This window comes from Bidens hawaiensis, unplaced genomic scaffold (genome assembly GCF_021521415.1).
Source record: "Bidens hawaiensis isolate Kalapana, Puna unplaced genomic scaffold, B.hawaiensis_p1.1 tig00056618_1, whole genome shotgun sequence".
Classification (NCBI taxonomy): Eukaryota; Viridiplantae; Streptophyta; class Magnoliopsida; order Asterales; family Asteraceae; genus Bidens; species Bidens hawaiensis.
The window spans coordinates 14,833-40,291 of NW_027506366.1; the positions used below are offsets into that span (position 1 = coordinate 14,833).

Genomic DNA, 25,459 nt, shown 5'->3' on the forward strand with positions numbered 1-25,459 from the left:
ATATCTTTAGTTTGATTTATCTTAATTCTGCCATTTATTCGAGTAGTCTTTTATTCGCGAAATTGCCCAAAGCCTATGCTTTTTTGAATCCCATCGTAGATTTTATGTCAGTCATACCCTTGTTCTTTTTTCTTTTAGCCTTTGTTTGGCAAGCTGCTGTAAGTTTTCGATAAGATCTTTAATAGTATCTTATAGAATTCATGATTTATTCGAGAAAAATTATAACATTTGATAAGATCAAATAAGTCTAACAGTATGAACCTTCAATTCAAACATTGAAATGATCGAATAGTCGTGAGAAATCTGGCTCGCCCCATTTCCCGATTTTAATCCTTTTTCCTTTCCGGCGAAATACCTTATTAGCTTAGGGTCGCTTACAACATCTAATTGGGGGTATGAAAGTGATTTCTATTAATTAAAGACTCTTTTTAAAAATTTCAACTTCATAACTTCATTTGAATTTTTGAACATTCTTTTCTATTTTAGAATTCATTTCTTGGTGTCAAAATAAGATATGTGATATTAAAATGGAGGATCTATTATCTTTTCTTTTCTCTCATTTTTCTTTTTCAAAAAATGATCTTGGAGGTTGTGCAATGCTTACTCTCAAACTTTTCGTTTACACAATAGTAATATTCTTTGTTCTCTCTTCATCTTTGGATTCCTATCCAATGATCCAGGACGTAATCCTGGACGTGAAGAATAAATTGTTTTTCTTGCTTTATTTTACAATTTTTTTTCATATTTTTATTTTCTTTTAGCTATTCCACAAACTTAACTAGAAAAAAAATAGAAAGTCATCAACGGAAAGAGAGGGATTCGAACCCTCGGTACGAATAACTCGTACAACGGATTAGCAATCCGCCGCTTTCGTCCACTCAGTCATCTCTCCCAATTGAAAAAGATAATTACTATGTTATATTACACATCAAGTAAGGATTAAATTAAGTATTTCTTTCACATTCTTTATCGTTATTATAGAATTAGCAATTCCATTTAGATGCTCGAAAGATCATAATAGAAAGATAAAAAAAGAAGACCTTCTTGCTTTTATTTTATTCAAAGTGCCTTTTTGGCCTGGCCCGGTCAATACCCAACCAGGCCCTTTTTTGTTACAAAAAATTCCCTTCATTTTTTATTTATAGGCAACATACTCTAAATGGCCAATTTAGTGCCTATGTAACAATTTCTGTTACGGGGTTTACATATACTTAGCATTTTTGTTATAATGGAAATTGAGAAGGATTTTTTATTCAAAAGAATAAATCAAGAAAAGGATAAATCAAGTATGTATCAATTTTTATTTTCTTATGTCATTTGGCAAACCAAATTTTAGATTCAAATCCAAGAATCATTGACGAATTCGCACCCAACGTATCTCCTGTTTTTCATAAATTTTGGTTTTTTTGGTTGAAAATATACATTTTATTTTTCAATAAAAAAGTGAGGGGAAGCTTTTTGGCATTGTGTGTTTTGAGATACTATACAATCATTCAAAGGGACAATCAAAAGGGGAAAAGAGTTTTTTTTTTCTAATTTTGATAAGTTTAGTTAGAAAAAGGATTCAAAAATGGGATGCAAGTACAATAACTAAAATTGAGTAATCCAACAAAAAAGGTAAAAATTTCTTTTATTGTGTATCGTTTTGGTGCCATGGCCGAGTGGTAAGGCGGGGTGGAGTAACAGAAAATATAGCCAGAAGGACTATTTCCATAGCAGCGTCTAAAATGCCTATACGAGCTCAATTCATTATTTCGGGATAAAACCTTAAAAATATCGTTCTTTTTTTGAACAAATAATATTTATTTTTTCTTCGAACTTTGTATTGTAAAATACAGATAAAAAAAATACACATAAAATAAAATGATATGATTCAACTTCAGACCCATTTGAATGTAGCAGATAACAGCGGGGCTCGAGAATTGTTGTGTATTCGAATCATAGGAGCTAGCAATCGTTGATATGCTCATATTGGCGACGTTATTGTTGTTGTGATCAAAGACACAGTTCCAAACATGCCTCTAGAAAAATCAGAAGTGGTTAGAGCTGTAATTGTACGTACTTATAATGAACTTAAACGTGACAACGGTATGATAATACGATATGATGGCAATACTGCAGTTGTGATTGATCAAGAAGGAAATCCAAAAGGAACTCGAGTTTTTGGTGCGATTACCCGAGAATTGAGACAGTTCAATTTTACTAGAATAGTTTCTATTAGATCATATATGTCTATAGCTATGATATTGGGTCTTAGATATGATTTTATAGGGATTAAATGTTAAATGTATAGGTTTGTGTAGTTGTTGTTAGCGCATAAGTCCAAGGACCGCATATGTTATGCAGCGCATAACATATGCGACGTATATCGTATCCGTCCTTGAGAGCCTTCATGTGTTTCCTATAAATAGGAGACTTATGCGTTAATCATTAGACTTTTTGGTCATTGTTAAGAGAGAGAGACTAGAGAGAGAACGTTCCTGAAGAGTCATATCTTGTAATCTTTTGAAGTTATTAATAAAGAATATGTTTAATGTTTATTTGTGGGGTTCACTCTCATTGTATTCCGCACTTTTAGACTTAACCTGTAACATCTAGAGATCCTATTGGTGTGTGCAACACTATTCCAGCCCCCTTTCACTTATCGACAGTGGTTTTTCAATTGGAAAGATGAAGCTCAAGTTCTTCAATTTTAGTGTTTAAAACAGTTATTCATTTTTTTGTAAGAATCAACTTGCAAATTTGCTTCAAATAACTTTCGATTTAAACTTGCCATGTCATCATGATGAGTCTTAATTCTAGTGGTAACTATCTTTTCAGCTTTCTTATAGTCGTCATTTTGGTACTAAATGCCAAGGTTTTCTCTTATTAAGTTAGCATGATGAGTTCTATAGTTTTCAACCTTTTCTATGCACAGGTTAGAGCATAAATGTGTGCACCTCGGGAATGACGGGACTTGTTTGATTCCAGCACTTATTGAAGCTTCATTATCGTTCAAAAATGCCATCCCAACAAAATTCATCGGCAACATCAACTCACCCATTTGATTTATCCGGTCAGGATCAGATGATTCCTCTGATTGAGCAAGCATGGCCTTAATATCTACTTGTGTGTTACCCTGGCCAATTCTTGGAACACCTCAACTTGATGAGCTTCTCTTCCTAACTGATGTGCTAAAAGTAGTTATAAAATTATTAACTAAAATTACGCCAATCTAGACACTAAGTAATAATTCTAGACTCTTAACTTAACTAGAACTACTAACCGGCAAGTGAACCGATCGACTCTAGTACAACTAAGTAAGTCCGGATATCGAACCCACAAGACTCTTTAAATTACGTTTATTAGCTAATTAGACTCGACTACAAACATGACTTAATAATTTATATTTGTTTGGGGGGTTTTATTTAAAATACTAATTTAATACTATAATAAAAAACTAATTAAGAAAACAAGTAATTCAAACGAAAACACAAGTTCGAGTAAATAAGATGATGAGAAAACTACCTAAGCTAGAATCCCCTAAATTTCAGTTGTGAATTAATAGGGAAAATATTTAGGTATGGACTGAGATCCTAAAATAGACACCTAAGAGAAAACCAGAACAAGACCCCTGACCCTTCTCAAGAGATACCTATGGGTTTCTAATAAGTTTTAATGCACACCAGTATTGAAAATCAAGTTTCCTTATGGTCACCTAATTAATTACAACTAGTTCCTTTATACGAAATCCTACCTTACAGCACGGAAATCAAAGGCAGCCTAATATATTCAATTGACTCGATAGACAAAGTTAATCAATCAAACCTAGACGGACTCCTTACAAAGAACTAAATCTAGCAATCCTGATCAACAAAGTCCTGTCAATAACCTAGCACCTTACAGCTATTTAGGTTAACAACACACTTAGGTTTATTTGATTAACTAATATTATGCCTATGATGTTATCGTGAAATCAATCATAAAATATGTTTTGGTTAAAAATCGGGCTAAGGATCAATAAACCAAATTCGTATGTGAGGATTGGTGCTAGTACGAATTAAGGCAATCAAAGTAACGGTTATAGATGATGAACACAGAGATTTATACGAGGAAAAGCCCTTGGTAACTAGTACCCCATCGGCACAAAAACCTCGGGTAGTGAAAACTATCACTACCAATTATATTGAACTCGAAAAGATTACAAATGGTGGAACAATAGCTGATCAATAATATAAGTGTTTGCTATGGATACTCAGTGCTAAAGAGTTGTGTGTGTTAATCAGCTATCACTCGATGTATAAATGCAAGTAAATACAACGGCTAGTAACTAACTAAGCTATAAACTCGGCCACGTTTGTTTACTCCTTCCACTTGACCATTTTGGAGCGTGGACGAAAAGGGAAGACCAGGTAAATATCTCGTCCGCAAGAATAGGGATTCTAGTAAGCACGTGTTTTATCTGCAAAAAATAGATTAGAATATAACTGAAATTGACTGTTGAGGATCCTTGAACCACGGAGGATCCTTAGTCCTAGAAACAGTCGTCACAGATGGTTGATCTTCGAGGATCAAAGATCCTGGTCCCAACAATTACCCCCAAACATGATTAGGTGTGAGTTTGGAATAGCTGTCATGTTTATCCCGAGAAAAATGAATCGTAACCGTCGATTAAGAGCAGATGTGACCATCGCCTGCCACCATATAATTGTGCCTACTTAATAGACTTAAACCCTTATATCTTCCTTCTTCATCGGATTATAAGTGTATTTCTGGCATAACTACTAGGTATCCTTCTTTCTCTTTCTATTATTTCCTTCATTCTTCTCATCCTTCTGTCACAACGCCTAAAAGAAACCAAAGAGCTTCCTTTAGCTCGAGCCTTAGGGACATCACTCTTGAACTTCAGAGCCAACATCTTCTTAAAGATCCAGCTTCTGAAATTTGCAAATTCACCGACGAAGAAATCCGTAGTATCTCCGATTGTTTCCCCGAAGGAATAGTGTTTAGACCCTACAACCCCCAAGTAAAGAGTGACTGCATCTCTATCGGTTGGGTTTGTTTTCCATCACTCCCATTCCTTCTTGGCTTTTCGTATCCATATCCTGATTTTACAACTACTTTCTTCTCCTTCACCGGTATCAGCTATATCCAAGCTATGCCGATGATGTGGAGGACTTTGCACACCGTTGAAAGACTGATTGTAGAGCAAGACCTCGATTTCACTCTTCCGTTCCTTTCTTACTTGTATAGCCTCGTGACCCATGGTTCTAGCAGATTACTCTTCAAGAGCAAGCCTTTTCAACCTCTTACGATTAATAAGACCACCCATAATGATCAAAGTTGGAAGAACCAATTCTTCTTCATCTTAAGAGATATAATTCCGAACTGGAACTCATTACCAACTTGCTGGATCCTGAGGGGTAGGATAGTGGATCCAGAGGATAGATGATCCTTATTTTGTTGTTTATCTGACAATAGGTTTGTTATTCCTTATGCAGTGTCCAACTTCTCAGATCTTGCTGCCGATCCAGACGGTGTTGGGAAGGCGAAGGCGTTTCTGTCTCCGGATCCTTTCGATAGAATCTTCAAGATTTTTGGTGAAGAGTTAAGCGACTCAGACGAGAAGACTGCATGTTCCTCAGAGACAATGTCCAGTAAGTTAGAATTGGTTTATCGATTATCAATAAAGAAAAACAATAGACTATTAGAAACTTATCTTTTTTTGGGCAGGTGCACAAAAATCGTCATCCAAGCCGTCCAAGAACTTATTGGGTCAATTCCAGTTGGAAGACGTTGACAGCCTCATCTCCTCTCGCTCCTCTGAGAAGAAACCTGTGAAAAGCTCTAGCCTTGCCCCGCCAAAGACCATGATGACTCGTTCTAAGGCTACCGTGAAGAGCAAAAGGGACCCTGATGTGGAAGCCTGTAACATCCTAAAAATTTAACGATGAATAAAGGAAGTTATGTTTAGTGATTTCGCGTAATTAATTAGTATCGGGTAGGGAGCGGGTCTTGGACGTGGATTAATTGAGATGGGTTAAATAAGAATGGGATTTCAGGGATATAAATACCCCCAAAATCCCAAAAATATCTTCATTTACTTCTATTTCTTCACACACTCAAAACACACACATTCTAACCGATCAAGATTCGAAGCCGAGACCCGAGATTTTGTTGATAGATCTGAGTTGGTAAGGTAAGAACAAATCCAACAAAGCTAACATTACTGAAAATGGTTAGGATTGGATGGGTTAACCGGACCCGAAACCCAAACTGCCCAAATCGGACCCCTAAAACGTCGATTTTAGGCCGATTTGATGGTTGGGATTTGTAGGCGCCGATCATACGATTCCGTGGGTACCAAAATCGAGTTATTTGGCTAAGAAACGAAGGATTTATGGGCAAACAGATCTGCAGCGCGATAACTTCGCCTGCAAGATTAAGTTCGCCTGATGAACTTCGCCTTCAAGCGTAACTTCGCCTTCAAGCGTAACTTCGCCTAAGGATAACTTCGCCTACGGCCAAGTTCGCCTAAGGATAACTTCGCCTACGGCCAAGTTCGCGTAAGGATAACTTCGCCTGAAGCCAAGTTCGCCTAAGGTTTAACTTCGCCTGAAGCCAAGTTCGCCTAAGGTTTAACTTCGCCTGAAGCCAAGTTCGCCTAAGGTTTAACTTCGCCTGAAGCCAAGTTCGCCCGAGGTTTAACTTCGCCTGAAGCCAAGTTCGCCCGAGGTTTAACTTCGCCTGAAGTGAAGTTCGTTTAGAAAATAAATTAAAAACCTAATGGAAAATGTGTTAAGGCAGTTATCGAAAATAAAATTTTTCCAAGCTGACCTGGCAGCTTAACCCCAGCCAGGGGCTCTGCCCCTTGGACCCCGCTAGGGGCTGCCGCCACTAGACCCCGCTGCCAGGGGCCTGCCCCCGGACCCCCGTTCGTTGTCGGTAGTAATTAAGACTAGAAAGATGTTATAAGTAGTGATAGTTAAATTGATATGTATACTTGTTATACAGTCAGCCGTGCACAACTGAAGAAAGGGATTACGATCAACGGAGAACTTAATCGTATTCAGGTGAGTTTCTAGCCCCAATTATGTGTTATGTTTTCGGGGCTGTGTGCATACTCAACATGTTTGTTAATACACTTATCCTAAGAGATAAGTGTATGCCTTATGTGGATAATGTGAAATGTATGAATGATTGCTTGATGGTACGTGAACGATCTTCGGATATTGCACGTACTGTCAGGTTGTAACGCTATGTATAAGGTAAGTATGTTATGTATGTTTATGTGTATGAACATGATAGAGATAATAGAAGAAAGAAATGATAATGTATGGTTACGAAAAGGGTACCGAGCCCTAATAATACTCGAGGTATGATGTATGGTTGTATGGTAACGAAGAGGGAATCGAACCCTACTAATATTCGAGAACTAGGGAACCGAACCCTACTAATATTCGAGGAAAGAGGGTACCGAGCCCTAATAATACTCGAGGAAGGAGGGTACCGAGCCCTAATAATACTCGAGGAAAGAAGGTACCGAGCCCTAATAATACTCGAGGAAAGAGGGTACCGAGCCCTAATAATACTCGAGGAAAGAGGGTACCGAGCCCTAATAATACTCGAGGAATGTAGGGCGTAATGCTCTTTATAACGTAAGATATGAAGGTAAGTTAATACAAAAGAAAGTAAGAAAGTATGAAAGTAAGAAAGTAAGAAAGTATGAAAGTAAGAAAGTAAGAAAGTATGAAAGTATGAAAGTATGAATGAAAGAATATAATGTTATGTGAATGGTATGATTATGTGATTATCTAGAACTCACTCAGCGTAGCTGACTTTTAGTATGCACGCAGGTGAGTAGGATGAGGCAGCTTGCTTGAGGAGACACATGGCACTGAACAAGAGTCGGGCATCTGAAGACCTATGATGTGTTAATTTTAATGCTTTAATGTGAAAGACAGTAAATGTTTTGAGACAAGTTATGAATTATGTAAAGTTTTATGAAAGTTTTATATTCCGCGTAAATGTTTTAATTAACTCTGATATTTAGAACTGTGTTTATGAGTAAATCCAACACGAAAGTAGGGCTACCGGTAACGGGGCCTTACAAAGCCATAGCGCCCAGTACGTGTTCGACCAGCTTTCGGAGGTAAGAATCCTTTATCCACAAGTACAGAGAGTTTGATCGCTTTATTAACTTATTGTTTTCTGGTAAGCGGTAGCCAGCTTCAAAGCCTTATACGACGAGACACGGAGAAGGAACTGGCTAAGTACCTTGCTGGCATAACTTTGAAGTAGAAGCTCAATATAGCACTTCAGGCGGAGAAGGAGGCTTTGGAGGACAAGCTGGCCATTGAGGATATCCGAGCTCAAGAGCAAGTGGTGGAGGTTACGGAGCTGGCCAAAGTGTGGGCTAGCAAGGTGGTGCTCACGGCCAGGATTAAGATGGCTACAGAAGTTGAGGATCCTAATTTCGATAGGTCCGCTTGGAATGTGGCTATGTGGGAGAAGGCATTGGCTGGCTTTGGTGAAGAGAGCGAGGATGCAGGGGCCGAGAAGAGGATCGAGGATGCTGGTACGAGCGGGGTCAAGGATGATGCGTTGGAGGTCAAGGAGGCTGGTGAAGGTGATGGTGATGTGGCGAAGGAGTGAGGGTGAAAATGGGCGATGAAGGATATAAAGACAAGGCCGGAGCCCATTTTTTATGAAGTTTAAATGGTTTTTGTTGATGTTTTCATGTGGACAATACTAGTGGTAATCCTCAGGATCTGTGATCCTTAAGAAAATTATCAAAGGTGGTTAGGGTGGAGGGATCCTTAGCTTTATGGTGATAAAGCCTTAACCGCCTCTGTCTTTTAAGTTTCTGCATGGACATATGATAATTTTGACATAGCCTGATCCGGGTGGATGGTCCCCGTTTTGCTGGTGAAGCCTGGATCAACTCCTGCTTATAATAATATTACTCTTTTAATTTCTGCTTTATAATTTGTGTCACCAGGATAGAGGATTCTCAATCCTCAGAACTTTTCTCTTCATGATATTTACCTGTTAAAATAAATCATCAAAAGAGAAAATAATAGTTAGAAAAGGTGGATTTAAACTCAACTATCTTGGGGACAAGCCCAATAAAACGTGGGGACAACCCCAATATATACGAGCGACGAGCCGATCCTTGGCGTTGGCCCAATTGTATGCGGTGACGAGCCTACCCCAGCGTTAACCTTAACTTGTGTTTATGGTACGTCTACCATTTAATTTGTAGGATCCAAGATATGAATTTTAGCCATGAAATTGACAACCACGTATAGTGTACTGGTCCCACAGCCTCCAACCATACCCAGATAATCGTGCGCTCCAGGCGAGGGTGTGGAAACCTTAATTCGGGAGATAAAGACAAGGCCGATTAAACTTAGGAGAGAGTTGGCCAACCCGTTTTTTCCACTTGAGGGCCCTGCATTTCTGCATATTTGACAAAACAAGAATCTAACATAACGTATATAAATATAAAGTAAAATTTTACCAAGTAATGGACTAAGGTAATTGGCTAGGATCCAGGATCCTGATCAACAAAAATACTTTTTAGATGAATCGCATTCCAAGCCCTTGGGAGCATGTCACCTTCCATATTCATCAAACGATATGCCCCCTTTCCAGCTTCAGTTTCAATCAAATAAGGGCCTTCCCATTTCGGTGCTAACTTCCCATCAGAGGGGTTAGTTGTATTCTGGAACGCTTTTCGAAGAACTAAATCTCCAACTTAAAATCTTCTAATTTGTATATTCTTGTTGTATACACCAGCCATCTTTTGTTGGTAGGCTGCCATTCTGAATCTTGCTTGATCTCTAAGCTCTTCCACAGTATCTAGATCTTGGATAATATTCTTGTTGTTTGTCTGAGGATCACGGATGCTTGTTCTGGCTGTTGGATACACCATTTCAGTGGGGATCACTGACTCAGCTCCGAAGACTAATGAGAATGGCGTCTGTCCTGTGACATTCTTCGGAGTTGTCCTATCCGCCCAAAGCACATAGGGTAGTTCTTCAGCCTATTTTCCCTTCTTTGCTCCAAGCTTCTTCTTCAGGTTGTTGATGATGATTTTGTTGCTTGATTCTGCTTGGCCATTTGCTTGTGGATGGACTGGTGTTGAAGTGATCATCTTGATTCCCCAACTGTCACAAAAGTTAGTAGTTCTTTTCCCTATAAATTGGGAACCATTATCACAATTAACTTCAGAAGGAATTCCAAATCTGGTTATAATGTTACGTTTGATAAAGGATATAACTTCCTTTTCCCTAACTTGAGGGAAAGCCTAAGCTTTGATCCATTTAGAGAAATAGTCTGTCATTGCTAACATGAAGACTTTTCCCCCTGGAGCTGTAGGGAGTTTACCCACTATATCCATTCTCCATTTCATGAATGGCCACGAAGAGACGATAGGATATAAGGGTTCTGCCGGCTGATGTAGAATGTTGCCATGTCTTTGACAAGCATCGCACTTCCTGGAGTACTCCATAGCATCCTTTTTCATAGTAATCCAGAAGTATCCGGTTCTTAGTAACCTACAGAATAATGCTCTTCTATGACATTTGAGCCAAAATAAGGTACACCTCGGTACATATTTATCGATTAAGCAAATAAACGCTTTTTACGTAACGAACGAACGATTAACCGACCGGGTCGGGTTATGACCGAGATATCCCGGGGAGCCATCTATAAGTGATATACGATTAATATAAGCTAACATATTAGTATTACAGCCATAGTATGATAGCAAACAAGTTAAACGAAAACACGCCCTTTTAACTACCCGCTATAGATTTAAACGCGAAAAATAGTTACAAACCAAGCATTGTATCATCCGTTAGCCCGAAAAAGACTTACCAAACACTTAATGGAAATGTTAAGCGATCCGTGAAAATATTTTCAATTTTTACAAACAAAAAGTGTGTTTTTCTAAATTTACAAGAAAATGGCCGAAAAACACTCATTTTCGCACTAATTGCTGTACCTGATAAATTTTTCGCGCAAAAAAAGAAAAAAAAAACCAAATCCAAAATAAATTTGGGCTCGGTATTTCACGTCTGGATACGCAAAACAAGGAAATGAGTTTAAATTGGGCAGGGGGGGGCAAATAATTTACGGCCGCCAAAGGGGTTTCCCCCCACCCAAGCTTCCTTTCTTTTATTATATATTAGTACATCATATTTTAACTCATTTGTTCATAGATATCTGATATACTTGCTGCAATAAAACGAACATCAAGAAAACACAAGGTAATCTTATTATTTTTATCCATTTTAACATGTTTTGCTTAGGGTTAATCTCATGTAAACATAGTATAATTGGTAAAAATCATTCCTAACCGTGTAAAAGTCCTAAAAATGGTCCAAAAATATTTTTGATCATACACATGGTTAGGAATAAGAATCATACTCTTTTTTGGCCATAAACACGGATTAAAGGGTTTAAACGGCGTTTTTACGGTTCAAAAGTTCGGTTTTATACCATAGCCGAAACCCAAAGTTAAGGGGCTGTTGTGTTGATGAAACTTGCTTGGTTTGTGATATAGGACCTGTATCTAGCTTGCATAAGAGCACAAGAACCCGAAAACTTAATTAGAAGGACAAAAACGAACCAAAACCGCAAAGGTAATACCGAATCACTCGTTTAAGGGCGGTTTAGGATTCGATTGTGATGTGCATATTGTTAGGTGATGAAATTTTGCAGGGACATCAGGGACCATATCATTGAGTCCCTGTTCAAATTTGGTAATTTTTCGACCATCCGAGAATATTTGGCGAATTTATTACCGAATTGGGACGTTTTTTTGGGAAAAATAGTTAAAAAGCTTGAAAAATTATTTAATTTTGTGGGGAACTCAGATTTGGTATATTTTGATCACATATGAATGTAGGTTTTATAACTGTGATTGTTGGGAAAACGGGGAAACTGAGCCAAGTTCGGTTTTAATTATTAGACATTGAACAACATCACAATCTAAGCCTATTGACACTTCCTGGGTGTAACAGCTATACCCAGATTAGCTATACAGCCCAGTCTAGTATAATGATTATAATAATATTAAAATATTAATATTATTATAATATTCATTATAGGAACTAGTGATACGAGTCAAACGAACCGCGAGCAGACAATGTACTGAATCCCGATTAAACCGTGAGTTTTCATGACCCCACTTTTAAACTGCTTTTACGAATTTTTGGGGTGAAAAACATGTTGATACATATCTATATATACCCTGTACTGTTTGATGATGGGAATTATCTAAGTGCTAACACACGAAGGTCCCCATGAACACAGTGATTAACTTCGAGCCGGTGGCTTATGAATAGTAATATTGGTTTGACAAACCCAAACGGAATCGGCCTGGTTGCTGTGTCACATAGCGCCGTTTGCACATGACCATACTTATACAAACAGGCTATGTAGTGTAAGACATCGCTACCGGGGCACGTTGTGGGCGGAAGGGGAGCCATAGTGGTTGATTGAGCGTGGGAAATGGATGCACGCAACACAGACAGTCAAGGCTTCACTGTAGCTTAGCATAATTACATCATAAATATACAAACAAACGTACTTGTGAACGTACATACATACACACCTGTGTATTTACAACTGTGATTGTTGTACGCACAACTGATTTCTTGAAACTTGTGAAACTCACCAACTATTTGTAGTTGACTCGTTTTAACATGTTTTTCATATCCATGGATTGGATTAGAAAGTCAATGTGCTACATGTTTGACTTGCAATCAATACTGGGTGAATTGATGCAAGTGTGCTAATATGAAGTAAAGTCGCTTAACGGGCTGGATTTAGTTTGTATCACCTAGTTGTAAACAAAATTAGATCGATGTAAAATATTGTAAACTAGTTTGTATTGTTCTTTATAAACAATGTGGTTGATACCAGAGGTGTCTGTTACATTTTCGTTTTACGCTTCCGCAAATCGCTCAACCGGGTGTGACAGAAGTTGGTATCAGAGCCATTGGTTATAAGGATCAGGTTATCCCTTAGGATACCTAAAATATTACCGTAGGCTCGATTAACTCTGGGAAAATAAATAATAATTTAATATTATATACTGATGGATGCCGGGATGAACTTGTTGAGCAAGTGAGTTATTGTGGTCCGGAACATAATAACAGACTTGCTTGTACGAGGGAATTTGGGGAGAGGTCGCGGAATGTGCGGGTAAGTAAAAATGGCAACATATGTGTATAAAAGGTAATGCTGAGTATGTATATATATATAACACGCATACGTGCTTATCTGGAACAAGTTGTACGAATACGTGTACGTATTGTATTGTCGATAATACTAATTCTCCGTGTAACGAATATTATATTCGATTATAATCAATATTAATTTAAAAGTGTATTTTATTAAAAATAATATTATATTTTATCATAATTAATATTGTACCTGACCATAACAAATAAAATATTTTATTTTGCCTTAAGTAATAATATTCTCTACTCTGATTCCTACTATTGAAAAATATTATTTTTATAACAAATCGTGGAACCGAAAGGTGTCGAAATCGGTAGCCTCATATTGGGTAAAGAACTGATGTTGCTTGTAAACGAGGATGAGAAGACTTTCTAGAGAGTCCAAACTAAACCTTATTGTATGATTGATTCACAGACCGAGCGTAAATGCAAGGCCCAAAAAGGAACTGTGGAAGGTATGATATATGTACGTCCATCTCAAGGGAACACGACACTTCTCGATTCGGGCCTAATCTTTATCTCTTATACCATTTTTAGTAGTAAATTGAACTGTTTTCTAGCCATCTCTCCACTTCCATTGTTTAAAAATAAATACAACTCTCAAGAAAATACTTAGGAAAGAGTACGGTTTATCAAATTTTAAATATAATAACTATCTTATTGAATTTTCAATAATACAACAAACCATGACCACCTACATATATCATACATCAATTATCAAAATAATAATTCCTCTATAAATCACCAGTATCACCGACCTTGATGAACCCTCCTTAACTAATAAATTCATCAAATCATCTATGTATGAGTATCTCTAACCACTCCCATACTGTCGCCACTCCAATCAGTTTATCATAAAGGAGAATCCACACGCTTGCAGACCGATGATGTGTCTTGGCTTGTAAAGAACATACTTCCGTAAATCGCTCAACGGGGTGTGACATCTGCGCCCTATATGGTTGTCACAATCTCCTTCATGGAAATCCTTCAGCACTACTTGGATCTCAGATCCTTTGATGCATCTTAAATATGGACCTGCAAGGGATTTCTTATATAGCATATTATGTACAATAGTATATTGTGATACCTTGGCTTTGAAAGCTTCGGGGTTCTCTCCTTTTGGGATTTCTCCATCTTGAATATACTTCATTATCGGAAGGATCCAGGATGAATGATCAAGAGAATGACCCTTAGAATCCGTTTATGGACTCCCATCTATTTCCATTGCATGACATTCCTCAATTGCAGGGGATAGAACGTGGATGATAGGGATTTTATGTTCTCTAGGAGCTTCAAAGCTGAAGCTAGGTTTGCAAGATCCTTTACTATATCTAAATATTTAATTAATTTCTCACATTCGACTGCATATGAGCCATTAAAGTGATTGGCAATTAATAACGAATCTACAAAAATTTTAAGATACTTGATTCTCATACCTTTGGCTAGTTGTATACCTGCGATGAGTGCCTCATATTCTGCCTCGTTGTTAGTAGCTTGGAATTCACAAGCTACCGAATAGGGTAGTATGTCCCCCTGTGGCGATTTCAATAGTAGTCCCAATCCTGTTCCTTTCACATTTGAGGCTCCGTCAGTGAAGAGTGTCCAAGGATCCTTGGTCTCTTCAAGCTGTTGAACTTCAAGATTGGCTTGTTTTTCTAAGTCGCTACAAAAATCAGCCACAAAGTCTGTATGGACCGTGAATCGGGTAAAACCTTCGAAAAGGTTGACAAGAACACACCGACTCCGTAACCCAGAGGCCTATTGAATATCCCGGTGGAATCATGATATCCAATAAGTGGGAACGAAGGAGTAAAAATAACAAGCACGAAACGATAAAAGATAATCAATAAAAGCGCATTCAAAGACATAGATTCACTGTATTAAAGAGTCATTAATGAAACAGTGAAAGGAATGTCTAGGGTTTTGTGTATGACGGTGGCGGCGGCTGTACGAGGAAACAAATAGAATATTTTTTTAGAATGTTTCTCGTATTCCGTGTGTGCCAACATTACCCTAAAATGGAAACCTATGACCCTATTTATAGGCCCTGACATTCCTTCTAGAAGTTCCTAATCATTACATAATGAAATACAAAATAATACAAGTGTTGAGTTCTCAAGCAAGGTAACAATCTTGCTCGAGCAAACTCACTATGCGAGTTATGTTCGATGAATTTCCTCGAGCATACTTCACTTAGAATATCTTCAGTGAAGATATTCCCTTCCAGCAAGCTTCATTCCTCTTAACTAATCCATGCTTTGCTCGAAATAGTCCATCGAGCAAGCTCATTCTTCTTGATGTCTTCAGTTATACTCGGATGTAAATCTTGCTCGGGAACTGAACTGTGCTCGAAGTCCTTGCTTTGATCACGTGACATCTTCTTATTGCATCCATGCTTGTCCCCATGTGCTCGATCATCCTGTGCTCATAACACTTGGTTAAAACTTGTATGATCAAGCTGTTTGCTCGATTGGCAATCCATGCTCGATAAAAGAATACTCTTGCTCGTTGAAGTGTAGCTTGCTCGAAGCCTTAACACTTAGAAGAATCAACCATTTAAGGTTCTGAAGACCATGCTCGAAGTAGTAAAACCATGCTCGATCGTCTAGGCTTGCTCGAAGTCCATACTTAGCAGTTTTCTGAGGAGGTTGAGAAGATTCCAATCTTCCTTATCAAAAATCCGACTCAACAATTTCCCCTAGATTGGAACAAACTCAGATGCACCAAAACAAACCTGCATAGAGTTACACATGTATCAGACATCAAAAATATCATTCAAGAAATTGTCATTTCATTACATAAATAGGAATTCTGCCTCTTGGGCATTACATAAATACAAAATAACACAAATTACAAAGATAAACAGAAATAAAATTGATTTTCTTTGAGCTCCATTTTGCTATCTTCTTCTCCTCCTCATTGTGTCAGAATCTTCTTTCAATTTCTTGACAAGGGCTGCCTTTTGTTTAATCATGTCTAGTTCAACAACATCAGAGGAATCAATGGGAAATTTAGCATCAATTAAGTCTTGTAAATATTGGGGGTGCATGAATTTAAGATCCCCATCATTTCTAATCACGACAATAGGCAATCCCGACGCATTCCTTAGTGAAATTGAGTCATTATGCTGGTTATATGAGATGAAAGTAATTCTTCCATTGATCTGTACAACTGAGTTTGGTTCTCTCATCTCTTCCCTCATAGCTAAGCACTCTTTTAAAGTTTTTCTTTTTCCATGTGAGCTGCTTGCTTGGGATTTCCTTCTCTTATCTTCAAACAGAGAGATCTCCTGAATATGTACTTCGTTTATTCTCTTGTTCCTTTTCTCCCTTTCTGCTTGACTCCTTATCCATTTCCTTCTTTGGTTGAGAAAAGGGAATCCCTTTTCTGCTTGTTCTTTGAGGAACTTGGAAAGATCATTTCTTTGTTGTCTGGCTAGTTGTCTTCTATCTTGGTTATCGTGTAAGTCCAGTTCCATTCTCTTTAGCTGTTCTTTTGAGAAATTTCTCAAATCATCTGTAAAGATGATGAGTGTTTCTTCTTTATCTTTAGTAATGACCCTCAAGGTCTTGGATCTTTTGTCGAAGAAGAGATGTGTGGGCAGATTTAAATTTCTTGGTGGCACAGGCCATACACTCTCAGACCTTGGGGTTTGGCTCGAGCTCCCTTGCTGAGTTGTCTTCAATTTATCAAGTCCCTCCTCTACATACCACCTTTTAATCGTTTCATCAGTCTGAGTCATCAATCTTCCCAAACCAATGCCTTTCTTGTGCAGGGCACTCAGCATTTCAGCTCTAACCAACTCATCCATTTTCCTTCTATCCTCCTCCAATTTTCTTTCAGTCTCCATATACATTCTCTGCTCTTTTTTGTATATTTACAGTAGTTGAGCATGAGGCATTCTATTTAACTCCTCTTTTGACATGCCCTTGTCCATTAATATATCCCTTAAGGTTTGGACTCTCTGAGGGTCTTGAAACCATTCTTTAGCCTCAGCTTCTTTCTTCTCAGACTCTACTCTCTCCTTTTCCATTTGTGCCTTCAAATTATTTTCTCTTTCACGATCAGCAGACAATTTTTGACTTTTATAGGAGTCTTTAACACTTTAAACTTTCTTTTTCAATTCTTCTAGAGTGAGTTTGATCAAGGAATGTATTCAAATCCATGAATTTGCAAAAAAAAAAATGAATATCTTTATGTTTATCTTTCATGGATTCATATTCACCATCACCACTAGTCCTCTTTCTCTTCTTAACCTTTTCAACAATATTGTCCATGTCATCCACAAGAGCCCTTTTTTAAAGCTTATCAATGGCATCAAATGATTGTAGGTTAAAGGAAGCAGGCTTGTGACCAGCCATTACTAAGAACTCTCTTCTCGTTTCCCTTTGTCTCCAACCTTCAGCTTCTTTGGCCATAGCTTCCTTTGACAGTCTTTGGAGATATTTCAGATCATATTCAAGACTTATCATGTAAGCTCTATCTTCATTTTCTTTTTCAGCATCCTTTGACCCCTCATCATCTTCATTCTCATCTTCTAAGTCAATTGTTTCTTAAAGATTATGGAGAGCCTCAATCATTGGTTCTTCATTTCTTGCAGATTGAGCCCTTTTCTTTCTTCAAGCTTCTCCAATCTCCTTTTGTACACCATCACCTTTACTGATTTCTGCCTTTTAGACTTGGGTGTTTCAATCTCAGCTCTTTCTTTTCTTTTTAGTGATTGAGATGGAGTGGGTGTGTTAGGTTGTGTCACTTCAGCTTCTGGCTCTTCAATTATAATTTCCTCATCAACTGACTCAGAGGTCTTAGATTCTTCATTACTGATTTCTTCTGTGATTGGTTCTGTTCCAAGATCCTCTTCATCACAGACTTCACTTACTGTTGGTTCAGGTTTGTCTTTTAGTAGGAGTTGGCTTTTCTTCCATTGCTCCTGCCTTTGTTCTTCCTGAGCTCTAAATTCATCAGGATGCAGGAGAATGTTAAAATGTGTTCTGAGCATAACTGACTAAGCAATGAACTTTTCATACACTTTCCATGGCATTTTTGGTGCCTCATCCCTCTTTGGTTCTTCTCTTACTCCTAGACCAGTTTCTTGTTCATTATCAGTTTCCATCTCAGTATTAACTGGTTTAGATTCAGATTGTTCATGTCCAGTTTCCATGGGCTCTTCAGGCTCAGTTGTCACTCGCTCTTCAGCGTGTGTACTCTCTTGTTCATCAACGTTCGGATTTTCTCTTAGAGCATCCAGTGTGGCCTTTATCGCCTCATCTGCCTCCTTCATCCTCCTCTCATCCTCCTTTCTTTCTTCTTCATGTTTATTAGTGCTTTAAGCACTTCTTGGGGTATTTCCTCCTCATCTTCTCTATCCAAAGACTCCAAATCTTCATTCAATAATCTCATGGCAATTTTGACAGATTCAACTTCTGCTATATCAGGATCAATCACATTTTCTTTGTGAAGTATATCACCACCGGATTGAGCTTTGTGTTGGGACAAGGGATGTAGATCATCATCTGTAAAGGCAATCCCTTTCCCCTTTTCTTTCCTTTTCATCTTATCCTCTTTAGTTTCATCTTCATTTTCACTATCCCCCTCATCACCAGATTCTCCATCTTCATATGCTTGATTAATCATGTTTAGCACATCTGATGGTCCAACCTCCACAACTTCTTCATTAGAACTTGCATACAAGTCTCCAATCATCCTTAATCCATCTGCATTATCATGTTTAGTTTCAACAGATTTCTCCCCCTGTTTTGATGCATATGAGGTCTTCTCAACCTCAGACTGCTCCTCTAGTGTTCGAATTTCATTAGTGCGTCATTCAACGCAGCCTCCAACCCTTTGTTCCATGACTCCAACACAACAATTTTCTCATTCAACAAGATGTTTTTGAATTCCAGTTTCATGTTCTCATTTAGAAGTTCATAGATGTCTGGACTGGATGGTGGAGTTTGTTGGGTAGGCTTTGGGGCAGGCTTAGAGAATGGTTCTGATTCAGCTGTTTCAGGAGATGGTACTTGATAAGGTTCAGAAGATGGAATTGATTGAGTTGGTGGGGTAGTGATATTAGTAGGTTGATCTGTTACTAGGGAAGATGGTGGTATTGGAATGTGTGTGGCTTGAATAGGTTGGGATGGTTGGGGTGGTAAGATATGAGGTGGGTCTTGTAATGGGGAGGATGGTGGGGTGGGAAGAGTGTTAGTTATTGGTTCTGTGTCTGAGATGGCTGGTTAAGTTGTAGCTGGTGAGTAAGGAATATCATGATACACATCATTTATTTTAATGGAGTCTGTGTCATCATTGTAAACTTCAGGTGGTGGCGAATTTGGTGGAGTTATTTTGTTGATTGTTTCAGCAACATTTGATATAATAGTAGAAATGAAGTCATCATCTTCCACCGCCTCAGTCACTTTGCTGCTGGGACCTTCAACCAGTTCATCAGTCTGATCATTAACCTCCAACTCTGCAGCATCTCCTACCTTAGTAGAGTTTTCAATCATAGGCACAATCTCCTCCACAACTTCCCGTATATCATCATTACCACCAATAATCATGGCATTTCCACCTTTTGGACCATTGTCCCCATCATCGTTTTGATAATTATCTTCATCATCATCATTCTCTTCATTATTCACATCATCATCACTATTACCGGGGGTCCTAGGTACATCAATAGCACCTAGTGCTAGCACAAGCAACCATGGAAGTACATCCCAATCATCATTATCCTCAAACTTGCTCTTGGCATCCTTCATACGCTTGCAAATGTTAGGGTCTTGCAACTTCAAAATCTCTCCCGTTCTTTGAAGATCTGGTAGAAATCGGCTTATCAAGATTTGCAGGAACCTTAGATACATAAGAAACTGTTGATTGACTTCCTTTTCTGCATTTGATACCAACCCTTGAAAGATAAATCTTGATATATTGAAGGGCTGTTGGTATAATATGGCCGCTGTGAGAGTCCCAAGCTCTCTACTCAATAAAGTCCAAGTCCCTCTCCTTGGAGATAAGGACTGGATGACGTGATGGATCAGGAATCGGTAGATTAGCGGAAAACTTCCTTTCTGGAACTGGCCCTCCTTCACACCTCCTTGGGCTTGTCCACCAAGTACCATACATGTAAGTCTCTGAATTGGGCTAACTCTTCCTGCATAGCTTCTACCCAGCTGTTGTCTTTCAAAGCTTGATTAATGTTCTTTGGTTCAACTTGGGATACGAAGCAAGCATACAGACAGATGTTTGCCTTTTCAGAAGAGCTTCTAGTCACTCTTTCATGCAAGTCTCCTATTATATTTTCTGCAGGGTGATTTCTTTCAACAGAGGTGGTCTGCACAACTTGTTGTGCAGACACTTCTGTCTCTAGATTGGTTATATTTAACTCAGCAGATTCATTTTCAAATCTCTCTTGAACTACATCAGTTGCTTGAACTTGATTAATTTCTGATGATGATGCTTCATTTGACCCAAATTATAGAGAGTCAAACAAAGACTGAAACCTATCTTCAAATTGATTTATCCCTTCAGACCGAATAGGTTGTTGACTTTGAATGGGTTCACTCTCTACTTCACTTGGACCTTCATTAAAAACATCAATTGCTGCATCTTGTTCATTCAAATCAACTTCGGCACTTTGTTGGTTGCTTCTTTTAAAGTTAAATCCATTTGTTTTAGGAGCAACAGATGACCATAGCTTGTCCAGATCAACTTGTTTTTGTTTACCCTTATCTTCAAAGCTAGTTCTGTACATGCTATCATCCATATCTTCATTGTATATTTTGAAAGATTTGACCATCTTTTCCAAATCAAAAGCCATTTTAGACCTTCAACATTGTTAAAGTGGTTTTCATTGAATATTATATCTGAAGAATTAATGACCACCATGTGCTCCTTTACATACCTTTGAATGAGATGAGTAGCCCACAAAGAAACATTCCAGAGATTTTGACTGGAATTTGTTTAGGTAGTCCTTTGTATTCAGCAGTGAGCATCTGCATCCAAAAGGCTTCAAGAACTTCACATAGGGTTTTCTCTTGAAGATAACCTCATATTGAGTCTTCTTTTGAGCCTTGTTTAGTAGAACCCTGTTCTGCACATAACATGCAGTGTTGATTGCTTCTGCCCAAAAAGTGACTAGCAGATTTGCATCAGCAATCATGGTCCTTGCAGCTTCAATCAATGTTCTATTTCTTCTTTCTGCAACACTATTCTGTTCAGGAGTTCTAGGTTCATTGTATTGTTGAAAGATTCCCTTAGAAGTGCATAATTCATACATAATTCCATTCTTGAATTTTGTCCCATTGTCACTTCTAATGACCTTTACTTTTCTCTCAAGTTGATTTTCCATTTTCAGCACATAGGTTTTGATCAAATCTGGGGTTTCATCTTTGTTGCCCATGAAGTATACCCAAGTAACCCTTGAATAATCATCAGTGATCACTAGGCAATATCTCTTCTTTCCAATACTTGGAACACTTACAGGACCCAATAGATCTATTTGTAACAGTTCCAAGACCTCATCAATGGTACTTATCATTTTTCTTTTATATGAGGATTTATGTTGGTTCCCTTTGAGGCAAGATGTGCATTTTTCTTGTAGATTTAACTCTCTTGTGGGTAGGACAACATGTTCACCTTTCACTAGTTTGTTCATGTTCTTCAAATTTACATGACACATCTTCCTATGCCACAGTTTGGTCTCATTTTCAATGGCTTTGGAAACAAAGCATGAACCACCTCTAGATGCAGCAGTGCTCATTCTTAGCTCATAGAGGTTGCCATTTCTTGGAGCCATCATCATGATCATCTCAAAACTTAGGCTTCAAAATCAGACAATGTTCATCATTCAAGGCTACCTTGTACCCTTTATCAAAAACTTGAGAAATGCTGAGTAGAGGGTGTATTGTAGTCCTTCAACATGCAGCACATTCTCAAAGGATACTTTGCCATTGGTGAGTGTTCCTCTTCCAACAATCTTCCCTCCATTTTCATCACTCCCAAATGCAACTGGCCCTTCATATTTTCTTTCATAATTTATTAGCGCACTTTTGTCATAGTCATGTGCCTGGAACACCACTGTCCATGTACCATAAGTCATTACTGTTCAAGGACTGTTCCTACACATACATATAAAACATAATTAGTTGGAACCTGAGTCATACACTGCATCAGTTTGTACTCCATCAGGAGTTGGAACTGGAACTGGAAGTGGTCTTCATACACAACTTCACATTCTTCTTCTGAGTCTGAATTAGACCCAGCTTTCACAACTTGTGACTTGATTAGTTCTATAGTTTGCTCAATCACATAGTCTTTCTTTTCAGTCAACTCCTTCTTAGTTTTCCATTGGAACCCTCTTCATAGCCCTGCTTCATCAAAAACACCAGGTCTAATCTTTTCTTTTCCTTTGTCACTTGACCTTCTGATCTTTGTAGGTTTGCTTGATGCTTTTGCTTCATCCTTGATCTTCAAGACTTGTTTCAGTCTCTTTTCTAGCACTGACCTTTTCTGTTCATCATCTGAACTGCCTTTTTCTTCATTTAAGTATCTTTGATATATTTTCTTGTATTCTTTCATATCAAAGCCACAGACCACATCAGGAACTTCAAACTCTTCCTCTTCAAACCAGCAAGAGTCAGTGTGATGACCATAGGTATCACACTTCTTGCACCAGACCTTTGCATAGCTCCCCATGTCTTCAAGCAGTTGCTTGTCTTTAATTTTGTCACTGGGTTTGGGGAAGTCAAAGCCTAAGGAGATTTCAGGACATAAAAAGTTGCTGAAGTCCATTTTGATTGGTTTGTTTAGATCAGGTTCCAGATGATATTTCTCTTTGACAAACACTACAGGCGTCAACTTGGATAAGATTCTTGAATAGCTTCCCTTTCCATTTCCAACAGATCTTCTCATTGGTACATACTCCACATCTCCAATGTTAAATAATTCATGGTTTGAGAAGACAGGGTAGATTGGAGGATGTGACTGATCGTAAGAAGATTTCATTGATGCTTCATCTCTTTTCTTGATTTCAGATTGTGGTCTAGCACAAATATCAAACAATACATGTTCTTTTCTCATTCTTTCATAGTGCTTCTTCAACTTTGGAGTCATCTTTGGTAGAAGAGGAATCTATTCACTTTTCTTCTTGTTGGATCCCTTTTTCTTCCTTCCCTTAGATGATTTAGTGCTCCCACAGCTGCAATTATTGTCTTCACTTGAGTACTCACTCCACTTCCTTTTCTCAATTTCCAACTTTTCATTTTTCTTAATTTATGATTCCTCACTCTGTCTTACGGCAAATTCTCCATTATTATCTACAAACACATCATCATATTGCTTCACAAACTCAGCTTTATCATCGAACACATTCTTGAATTGTTTCGGATATTCAATTCTGCTTTCCTTATCTACTTTCAGTGGGTAGCTATCACAAAAAGGTGTTGGCACCTTTTTGTACTTTTCTTTTTTGGTCATCTTATCCACATAGCCCACTATATTTCGTGTAGAAACAAGGTTCTTCTAGAATTCCATATGAATTAACAAGTCAGCATTCCTCAATTTCTCTTCAGCATACATCTTTTTCAATCCATCAATTTCAACTGTCATTTTTTATTGGGTTTGGTATGCCTGCATGCAATCCTCTTCAAGCCCCTTAATTTGATTTTCATAAGTTGCTTCATTGGCTTCATATACATTCAAGAATGCTTCCTTTCTCCCACATTCAGTTTTCCACTTTCCAATCTCCTGATTTAATTCATCAATGGTAATAAGAAGATCAGAAATTGAAATATCAGATTGTACCTATGCATTTGAAGATTCAGGCTTGTCCTGCACTTTTTCCATAAAAGCAACATTTGCCTTCTCAATCTCAGCTGCATGGTTTCTCCAATCAAATTCCCCATCCTGTGGAGCCCTGATTACTGCAACATTTCCTTGATCTCTCAACTAGTTCACATTGTTCTGATTAGCTCTGTGTTGATTAGTGTGAACCTAGATTTTGATTGTTTCTTTGGGGTTGAAAGGTTTGTTGTTGGGGTATGTTTGGATTTTGATAGGGTTTTTGGTTGGTAATCTGATTTTTCTGGTGTTGGAAATTCTGATTCTGGTTTGATAGAATTGGTTCTGATTCAGTTGATTACCAACTTGCTTTGGCATGTTGCATTCTCTAGCATAATGTCCTAGTTTTTGACAATTATAACAGATGGCTTTTGACTTGTCAAAACCAATTCTTTCATTTGTTCCATTAAAGCTTGCTCTTCAAATTCTGTCATACAACCTTTTGCTCCTCACTGCTAACATAGTTTCCTGCCACTTTATGTCCATGTCTTCCAAGTCATCAGCATCGATTTGTTCAAGATCCTCCTGCACAATACTTGTGTTCATAAGGTTCTTGGCGACGAAATCATGATATGACTCAGTAAACATAGAGAACAGTGCTTGATAGTCTACTCCTTGAGCATAATTTCTGCATGAATGTTAACTGCCCATTTGCTGTAGAGGTAATATCATCTTCAATTAGCTGAACATTAAACCTTGACTGGCCATTACATGTTGAACTTGTTTCTGATGGCTCTTCAATAATAGGCTGCTGGTTCTTGATTGAGAGATTGCCCATTGGTGCTACAAGAGCATTGTTCACTTGAAAAAATGGCTTGTCCTCTCTAATCATATGATTTTCGATCATCTCTTGTTCTGCAGCTTTGAGAAATGCAATCACATCATCCATCTTAAAGTTGGGGAAACTGACTTTCTCCTTAATAAACTTGTTGGCAGTGTACCATTCACTGGACAAGGATGACAAGAGCTTCTTGTTCAGCTCAAAGTAAGAGATCTGCAGATCAGTTGTTCTTGTATCGTTTACTATCATCATAAACCTCTACAATATTGATTTTAATCTCTCTCCGTCTTTAAACTTGATCTTGTCTAGCTGGTGCTTCAGCCTATCTTTCTTGATATCTCTTAATTCAGTATTTCCTTCAAACATGTCGATGACCGCATCAAACATACCCTTTGTGGTTTTGTGGTGATTGATAGTTGTCAAGATTTCCCAAGAAAGACCTAACTTTAGCATAGACAGAGCCTTATCGTCCCGTTTCTTTATTTTTAGCTCTACAGTGGCATTGTTGTTCGGAGCTGTTGAAGGAACATAGATTCCTTCAGTGATGGAAGTCCGAAGCTCTGGGTCATTGTAGTTTACAGCTGATTCGAAGAGCACCTTCCATTTG

General features: G+C 38.1%; 1 non-coding gene across 1 annotated transcript; it reads right to left on the minus strand.

Moving 5' to 3' along the window:
- Positions 1-804: 804 nt before the first annotated feature.
- TRNAS-GCU (transfer RNA serine (anticodon GCU)) lies at positions 805-892 on the minus strand. The gene has a single exon. It is a non-coding gene; the product is annotated as a tRNA-Ser (tRNA).
- Between the last annotated feature and the right edge of the window lie 24,567 nt (positions 893-25,459).